Source organism: Myotis davidii, unplaced genomic scaffold (assembly GCF_000327345.1).
Source record: "Myotis davidii unplaced genomic scaffold, ASM32734v1 scaffold198, whole genome shotgun sequence".
Lineage (NCBI taxonomy): Eukaryota > Metazoa > Chordata > Mammalia > Chiroptera > Vespertilionidae > Myotis > Myotis davidii.
The window spans coordinates 554,943-562,883 of NW_006291485.1; the positions used below are offsets into that span (position 1 = coordinate 554,943).

The 7,941-nt window shown below is 47.3% G+C and overlaps 1 pseudogene; it reads left to right on the forward strand.

Moving 5' to 3' along the window:
• Window positions 1-1,269: 1,269 nt before the first annotated feature.
• LOC102756125 lies at window positions 1,270-1,683 on the forward strand (annotated as a pseudogene).
• The last annotated feature ends 6,258 nt before the right edge of the window (window positions 1,684-7,941 follow it).

Below are 7,941 nucleotides of genomic sequence, written 5' to 3' on the forward strand. Positions count from 1 at the left end.
TGCCCCCTGCCTTTTACAGAAGTTGTCCTGAAAGAAGCCGACATGCCGAGACAGAGGGGTAGACTCAGAGACACCTGGTCATGTCTGAGGTCCTAAAGGCAGTCATCCCTGAGGTCAGCTACTTCCCAAATCTTCCCTTAGGTTGGGTTTGTAGCCATCAAATCCCCTTTCTGGGGTGCCTGTCATCTGCAACTATAAGAGTACTGACCAGGACACTGACAGGTGTGTGGCACGTTCCTTTTCTCACTTCATCCTCAATGGTAGGCTTGTGTCTGCTGGCACTGCATTTCTCCTGCTCTTGGGAAATGACTTCCAAAGCCACCCTTGGTCAGGTTCAGTGACTGATAGAGCTAAGTGGGTTGGCACTCCCAGCCTATTCCTCCTCAAGCAGCTGGACCGTGGGAAATCACACCCTGGGTGCAGCATCCCCTTAGAACAACCCAAACACTAAAGTGTCTCATTGGTTTCAGGACTGGTCTTAGTCTGATCTACCATTACAGGTAGAATGGGGATGTATTGTGGTGACCAAAGAGAGTGTGTGTGTATGTGTATGTGTATGTGTATGTGTATGTGTATGTGTATGTGTATGTGTATATGTATGTGTATGTGTATGTGTATGTATATGAGAGAAAGAGAGAGAAAGAGAGAGAGAGAGAGAGAGAGAGAGAGAGAGAGAGAGAGAGAGAATCCAAATGTAAACAAATGCATTAGGGACTTTGCTTCCTCATACTCAGAAGTCAACATGTACAATTAGGCCAAGATGGGCCCTTCCTAGCCCATGAGAAGGAAGGAAAAGGAGGGAGAAAAATCCTACAGCAGAGAGGCAAGCAGCAGGCACTCCATCCCAAATGTCCTGGCAAACAACACTACCTTCTTAGACAGGGCATGGCATCCCCCAAACTAAAGGTGACTCACTGGCTGGATGTGGTAGGCCCACTGCCTTTATCTTGGGCATCTGACAGGATGCAGCCTCCAACATTAACAGCCCCACTGATGCATAGCTCATGGCAAATGTGTGCTGTAGATCTCTGAGCCTCTTGCATGGTGGGTGCTACAGAAGTAGTCTTGGCATAAAATCCCCTTTACTCCTGAGCCGGGATCAGAAGCCCCACGTCTTCATCTCTCTATCTCCTTGAGGTGACTGGTTTTGGTGGCTTAGCATAATTATTTAATAATTATTTAAATATTATTTAAATAATAATGCTTCGTATTTAATGCTGTTTGTTATTTTCTTCTAGAAAGTGCTGGGACAGCTTTCCAACTTGCCGGGCACGATGGCTTCCGCAAAGAAGGGTGAAGAGAAAAAGAAGGGCCACTACACCATCAACGAGGTGGTGACCAAGGAGTACACCATCAACATCCACAAGCACATCCATGGCGTGGGTTTCAAGAAGCGTGCCCCTCGGGCACTCAAGGAGATCCGGAAATTTGCCATGAAGGAGATGGGGACTCCAGATGTGCGCATTGACACCAGGCTCAACAAAGCTGTCTGGGCCAAAGGAATAAGGAATGTCCCATATCGTATCCGGGTACGTTTGTCCAGAAAACATAATGAGGATGAAGATTCACCAAACAAGCTATATACATTGGTCACCTATGTGCCTGTCACCACTTTCAAAAATCTACAGACCGTTAACATGAATGAGAACTAATGCTGATGGTCGAATAAAGTTATACAACTGCCAAAAAAAAAAATAAGTGCTGGGACATTTTACTGTTGCCTTGAGTTCAAAATAAAGTGCCTCCAAATAAACCGAAGCTCCTGTCTTGACTCTTCCAGCCAAAACAAGTTCACAAGTGTGGGCTGGCCCCAATGACCGGCCTCCGTGCACATTAAGAATATAATGTTCTTGCTCTAACAAGCATTTACCAGAGGAGAGGTGATTGGGAGGTTTTCCTGTCTTTTGTTTTCATTGCTCGCAGGAACACATTTTGACCTTTACTTGGCCTTTTGGGTATCACGCATATGCTGGAGACTACAAATTTTATAGATGAGTAGGTGGGTGGAAAAAGCACTTGGCACTTTGTCAAGGTAAGTGTACAGCGCTTTTTTTTTTAATGGGGAGGTGGGGAGACACCATCCGTATTAATTGATGTTTTGAAAGCGGGGAAGGATGGAGGATCTCAGTGCTCAGATGAGCAGAAGGGAGCTTGGTTAGCTGGGGAGATGAGAGGCAGCGGGAGCTGCGAGGCCCCTGAGCGCGCCCCCTGAGTCAGGCATGACGGGCACAGCAGAGCGTAGGGGAAGTGGAGCCCGAACAGCAGACTGAGTCATATTTACTGAAGAGACCATGGAACAAAAGCTGTAGACAGGAGCCTGTGCGGGGGATGGCATTCACAATGCTCTTCCCGCCCCGTTAGCTGTGTTCCTCTTCCCTAAAGTGATGGGCTACGTGGGATGTGGGTTAAGAAAACCAAACACAGGTTCCATTTTAACCATCATCTTTCCACGGGCGGTTTTAACCCTGTGGAACCAGGTGTGCGTGGAGAGATTTGCTTTCAGCCGACATTTAATTTTTAACATTTCCCCGTAGAAAAAGCCTATGTTTTATTCAGAAGGAAATGTTTATCAAATTATCCTGGAAATTGTAAGCCCAGTCCTAGTCTCACATGGACCCTCCACCCCTCCACCCACACCCTTGAATTCAAGCAGAGGAATGAAAGTCAACAGATTTGGGGGTGAGGCAAGTTCTGCAACCAGGTTGCTACAGGACCTTAGGCAAGTCATTTTCCTATGCTGTTTGTTGTTGTTTGTATTTGAAAAGTAAAAGAAACAACCTAGAAACTAACAATCGCCCACATTTCCGCAATCCCCAACTGACCACTGTTAACATGTTGGAGACTATTTCCTTATTTGTTAGTAAAAGGGTTGTACTGGGTGATTGGCAACATTTAACATCCTCTGATTCTATAATTATTCCATGGGTCCAGTCATAATGTAAATACATCTGCCTCCCACTGCTCCCCCACCCTCTACCCGCCGCCCCCCGCCGCCAAATAACTGTATTCTTAGTGGTTCTGCGGTTAACCTGTGACACTTGTACCTGACCTTTCGCAACTTTATTATAAAGGAGGCGCTCCCAACTTTTTAAAAGAAGGCTCTAGTCATCTTTCCCCTGAAGCCATGGGATTAGAGGGAAGTTGGCATCAAGTCCCTGAGTGAAGTTACACCCTCCTTCTAAGTCAAGCCAGAGCTTTGAGAGCTGCTGGCAGCACCCATCTTTCCTGTTGGGATCCTCTTTATAAAAAGAGACGCTATAATTGCCCGGGGGGAAATCTCACCAAAGAGAATGCAAATGTCTTGGAATGTTTGTTCGTCCTTGGCCAGACTCCCAATCTTCAAGATTTCAATAACATCCAGATTCTATTTGTTGGTCATGCTTTTATGTAAATGACTGATATCACATACTTGGAGATCTCTTGTCTCAAGTATCCTCCATTTGCAAATTCAGCTCTTTTTTCAGGCCACTACTAAACACATAACCACCAAGGAAGTACTCGTGACATGAACTTCACACACCTATACCAGTGACTGCTTCCCTGGTACCTCTATCACCCTGAGGGCATGTTCTGACTCATTTGTTTTCCTTATTGAAAGGACTGAGCTCTATGCATTCCTAAGCCAGAACTAGAAGAAGCCACTAAAATATTTCTGGGTAAGGTTTTGTTGAGGTGATAACCAACCATCTTGGTCATGGGACCCCAGGGATTAGAGAGTGGAAATATCAATACAAATTATCCTCGCAAACAAACACCGTGTGTCAAGAAGGCCTCCTTCTGTCCATTGAGGCCTTCGGGGGGCACTGTCATCTCGCAGTGTACTTACAATGTTAGAACTTGAGGGGGCTTGAGACATGCTGGAATCTAATACCTTCATTTTACAAGGTGGAGGGAATGGGGCCCAGTTTGTCCAAGAAAACTTGTATCTCTAAATTTGTAAAACACCTTGATGTGTGTAAAGGATACTGACACACATTATTATCTCCTTTGAGCTTGACAGCAACTCTGTGCATTAGACCAGTCAGGTGTTCTTAGCTTCATTTCACAGGTGCACAAAAGGAACCTCGGGGCTGGTAAGTGCAGGACCCAAGGTCAGAGGTACTGAGTAGTAGACCTCGAGCTCCCCCTCTGCCTTCCTGCCCAGTCATGACATGCACTGCCTCCGAGAATCCAACCAGAAGTCTAGATTTTGCTTGAGGAAGAGCAGGTGCCAAAGGAAGAATAAAGAGGTAGAGATAGAAGAAGAGGATGGGACTGGAGTTTTCCAACTGTATGCTGTGAATTTTGTTGGGTCCCTTCTATTTGTGAGTTTATATATTTGTCATAATAGCCTAGTGAGGCAAATAGTCCAATCCCCTTGTAAAACAAAGACTTAGAGAAGTTAGAGAAACTTGACCTTAGTCACATCGTCAAGACAACGAAAAAGAGGATCTGGAATTGAAATATATGTTTTCAGATTCCAGACCCTCTCGCCTTCTCTACTGTGGCATGCTAGACACACCTAGGAATTCCGAGTCACAACGGTCCAGTATCTAATCAGGACACCAACAGAGAACAGGAAGGGGGGTTTCAGATGCCATGTGTGTGGCATTCGGCCCAGGGGTCTGAGACTGGGATGTAAGGAATGTAAGGGACAGAGACAGGGGAGAGACATGGATGATCAGAGCAGCGAGTGGCTGCCCAGCAGCATGGAGAAGCATCTGAAAGGCAGAGGATCCAGGGGCTGGAAGCACGGAGGGCTGCAGTAAGGAGGAGTGGGGCAGGGCAGTGCCGGATCATTGCGGAACAACCTCCAAATGGAAAAGACTGCAGGAAACGTGGTGGCTGGGGGTGGGGCTGGGGGGATGTTGGCTTGGTGCAGGGCAGGGCTGCGTGGGAGCAGAGAGGATTCTGCAAGCGGCCCTTTTCCATCACAGGCATCCTGAGAATAAGTGCAAGCAGAGAGATCCGGCCCTTCAAGAACCACCTACCCAGCCGCCCCCACAAAGACATTACCCAATGCCAAGTAAAAGCAAAGCAACAACCAATTTGTGCCCGTGGGGGATGAGCCACTCTCTCTGGAGCATAATGCTGGCCACCTCTGACAGCTACCTTCCTCTAGCGGCAGAGAGGAGCCAGGGAACTGTTTGTATTGTCTGCTGTGTTCCAGGGACAGTGCTAGGAGGTGCTATCACACTTCCCTTACTGGTTGCTAAGCAACTGCATTAAGATGATCTACGAGGCTGAGGCGCTGGGAGGTGTGTGTGTGTGTGTGTGTGTTGGAGTGTGTGCTTACTGGGGAGGACTGCAGAGCCGAGTGGAAAGAAAAGTGGGCTCTGCTGATGTTGCTTTGACTGAGGGAGCTTGGCAGGTGACGTTGAGGAGAGCCCGGTCTTGCAGAGGGAGCACGGATGGCAATGCTCCTGAATTGTGGGGAACCAATTAATGAATGCTTGAGTGTTCACAGCATAGAAAGAGGACCGCATTCTATGTAAACTGCCCCCCAAGAATAGTATCTCCGAGTAGAAGGAAAGGCATCTGTGGCGTGTGAAACTTGAGGTCTTTCTAGGTCCAGGCTGCCGGAGTGGGATGCTGTGGGAGAAGCAGAATGGGCTGGTTCGGGAGGGAGGGAATTCTCCATCTTTGTGCGTCTAAACAGACTGGATAACCAGTTGGCGTGAGAGCTTCTTGGGAGACTGGCCTGGAAGGAGAAGTAGGGGAGGCAGGGCAAGAGGCAGAGGAACAAAGGCAACAGAAGTAAAAATAAAGGATATGTTCTAAGAAGACAAGGTAAAACCAGCTTAACTGGACAAAGGTAAGGTAGAATGTTAGGAGCAGAATCATATCTCCCCAAATTCCGTATGGGAGTATGGACCCCCAGTACCGCAGAACGTGACTGTTTGGAGATAGGGGCGTTACTGAGGTAATGGAGGTAAAATAAGGCCATTAGGGTGGGCCCTAATCAAATATGACTGATGTCCCTATAAGATGAGAAAATTAGGACAAAGACATAAACAGAGGGAAGGCCCTGTGAGGGCACAGGAAGAAGACAGGCATCTACAAACCAAGGAGAGAGGCCTCAGAAGAAACCAACTTTGCTGACACTTTAATCTTGGCCTTCCAGCCTCCAGAATTGTGAGGAAATAGATGTCTTTTGTCTAAGCCACCCAGCCGATGGCATTTGTCATGCAGCCGGGGCTGGCTAATGCAAGCACGGTTAGTAGTAAGAAGTAAGGCTGGGAGAGCAGACCAGACAGGAACTGCAGAGGAGTCCTGGGACCATGAAAGCCAGGCTGAGGAACTCAAACATAAAAGGAGTTGCAGATGGACTTTTGCTCCGTAAGTTTAATTAACAGAAAATTTCCAAACAAACGGCGCATTTGGAGAGGGGAAAGATAGGAGCCCACAGTGACAAAGTCTGGGCACCATCAGCTAAGAGGTCTTGTTTCTTGTGGAGTTACGTGTACTGCTGGCCATGACATTTTAAGATGGTGACCAAATCATTTATGCAGAATTGGAGAGCCAGAAGGGGAGGCATCTGAAAACCATGTCATGCAAGGAAGGGGTGGGGGCAATTCTGTCTGTTAAGTCTGGGTCAAAGAATAATGGGTAGGTGGTCCCTATCCTTGAGCACTGTGATATTGAGAAATAGCCATTATTCTGGGCTGTTGCTGGGGGCAGCTGCAGCAGGTGTGTGTCTTAGAGAGTTCAGTTCTGTGAAAGTAAGAACCTTCTAGTAGTAAGAACCTTCCAACAAGGATGAGTTCTCTGGAGAGACATTCTCCACAGGTGCTCAAGGGAAAGACCTTTCTCCAAGAGATGATTAGACTAGATGACTTTGCAGTCTACCACTCCTTCCCCCAAATAATTCTTGTTCAATGGGGGTGTTTCTGGTCCATTATGATTCTCCACTTTTCTGTGATCAAAGAAAACTCTCCATCACTTTCTCCATTACTCACAGCAACATGCGAGCAGAAAGCAAGTAGTTCTATGAGAACAGAGTAAAGATTAGAATTCACAGAATCCCTTTCTTGAGCTCTTTCTTCCTCGTCCATAAATGGGAAATGAAAACTCCAAGAGGGCAAAATGCCTATAATAAACACCATGGTCTTGAGTGACCAGACCGGTAGCTGAATGAGGTTCTCCATAACTTCACAACCACAGTGAATGGGTTTGTTTGCTTGTTTTTTAAGATATGTGGAGAATTTACTGTAGGCCAGACACTGCCTAAGCCACCAGAGATAGGGCTGAGAGTGGATTTAAAAATGGGTAAGATGTCCCTAGCCAGTGTTGCTCAGTGGTTAGAAGATCGGCCTGTTCATCAAAGGGTCCTGGGTTTGATTCTTAGTCAAGGGTTTGTACCTGAGTTGCAGGTTTGATCCCCGGCCCTAGTCAAGGTGCATGCCAGAGGCAACCAATCAATGTCTGCCTGTCTCTCTATCTGTCTGTCTCTCTCTCTCTCTTTCTCTCACTTCCTTCCTTCTACTCTCTCTAAAGAGCAATGGGAAAAAACATCCTCAGGTGGTGAGGATTAACCAAAAAAAAATTACGCAAGATGGTCTTACAGGACTCACTGAGAGTCCGAAGGAGGAAGTGCCCATTGTCACCAAGGCCATGTGCTGGGAGCGCAGTGAGAACAGGGCCAGCCATTCTGACTACAGGCAAGAGGCTATCAGGAAGGCCCCACAGAGGTGGTGCAGCAAAAGCTGGGGAGGATTTCAAGGGTGAATAAAAAGAAAGAGGAAGTATTAGGCATTGTGGGGCATTTGGGTAGAAGAAATAGCTCTCCTGGCAAAGGTATGAGACATGAATACCACTTTGGGGAATGAGGAGTGTGGACACCTTTGGGACCACGTGTCAAAAGGCCAGTCACCTTGTAGCCAGAGGTCTGAGCCCCTCCTGCTTCTCACAGTTCCCAGGACAGCCCAGAGCCCTCCGGGTGACCTCCGGCACGATGAGCTC